The following is a 1,651-nucleotide window of genomic DNA, read 5'->3' as shown; positions in this document are numbered from 1 at the left end:
CGGGGTGCAGGCTGAGAGGTTTTAACACTATTAAGACACTAAATGTATCATTGTTTGAGTGTTGCTCATATAATCAGTACATACCTGGATCAGAAATGTCTGCTTTAGTTTAATATTTTAATTATGTGAGTTTTTGTTACCATTGCTAGTGTTACCTCTTCACGTAATGTGTTGCTATTGCTTTACTCTCATCACTAAGCGTGAAAGGTGCAACCAAAATACATGTCTAACCATTGGCAAATTAATGGTGGTTGCATTGTTTCAAACATATACATGGCTCTATCACAGCACTTGACATCTCGAGTATCAAAACACATGACATCACAGCAGTGGCCATTTACTTGTGTTTCTGCAAGAGGAAAAGCCTATTGAAATTGAGAGAAAATTAGTATGTAGTTAGTAGTTTTGGTGCCAAAAAACTGCCAGCTTCATAGACTAACTCCAAAGAAACATAATAAAAAATCTGAAACTGCATTTCATGACCCCTTTAATATTGTATTCCAAAATATTGCCTTCAAGAGACTGAGGTCGGTTCAGTTTCAATCCACGCAGTCAAATGTCAGATATAATCCAACAACACAGCAGAAATATGCCCATGTCTTGCACCCTGGGCTTAACAGATGGAGAGCTGAGATGGTGGCTGACTCATTCAAAACAGCCCCTCAGACCAGACTCTGACCCACGAGATGCCATGCCTTAAAACACTCTCTGGCTTCTGGCTTTGTTTTCTTAATTTTATTAGCTTCAATTCCCCACATCATTCCAATTGTCCAGTTCTAGTAAATGTTGAGAAAACAACAGAGCAGCGATATGTCATTCAGTGTTGGCCTATTGAACAGATGGAGCAACCTTCCCTTTTCCCAACATCCCAGCCAATCAGGAGAGACATCAGTCATGTCCCGGCTCGCAGGTCTAGCTCATTAGTTAATCATACTCCCTGTGAATATTCACCTGCTACACGCGCTCCGTGGTCACTTGTCCTGCCCACTCCAGTTAAATCAAAGCCAGAGGACTCCAGCCGTCCCGCTTCCTCTGCACTGAGCTGATGGGAATGTTAAACACACGCAAATATAAATACATTTTAAATGACACTGAAGTCGATTTATTGGAAGTTTGTGGTCAGTTGTTTTGGCGGAGAAGTAGCCTGGGGTGGTTTAATAGCATCTCAATTTATTGGAGTTTAGTAATGTTAGTGAATGCAATTCAGAATAATAACTATATAGAACTGAATTTTAATAGTCTCTGAATATATTCTGGAGTTTGGCTGTGCAGAATTGTTGCCAACATTATAGGGTGTTCTTCTGGGTGGTGCTAGGGTGTTGTTAAGTGGTTGACAGGATATTTCTGGAGTATTCCGGGTTGTTGCCAGATCGTTGATATGTGGTGTTGATAGGATGTTATAGGTGGTTGCCAGGGCAATACAGTATGGTTGCTAGGATATTTCTAGAGTGTTCTGGGCGGTTGTCAAAATGTTGCTACTGTATGTGGTTGCTAGGGTGTTCTTGGTGGTTGCTATAATGTTTCTAGGCTATGCTATGTGATTGTTACTCTGTGTTTGCTATGTTGATATGTTTTGACTGCATTTCAGATAAGATGCATGATTTTATATGTTATTCACGTCTGTTTGAAAAATAAAGAAAGCAAACCCCTA

This window comes from Carassius auratus, chromosome 49, assembly GCF_003368295.1.
Source record: "Carassius auratus strain Wakin chromosome 49, ASM336829v1, whole genome shotgun sequence".
Taxonomy (NCBI): Eukaryota; Metazoa; Chordata; class Actinopteri; order Cypriniformes; family Cyprinidae; genus Carassius; species Carassius auratus.
Note: the sequence above shows the minus strand (reverse complement) of the source record.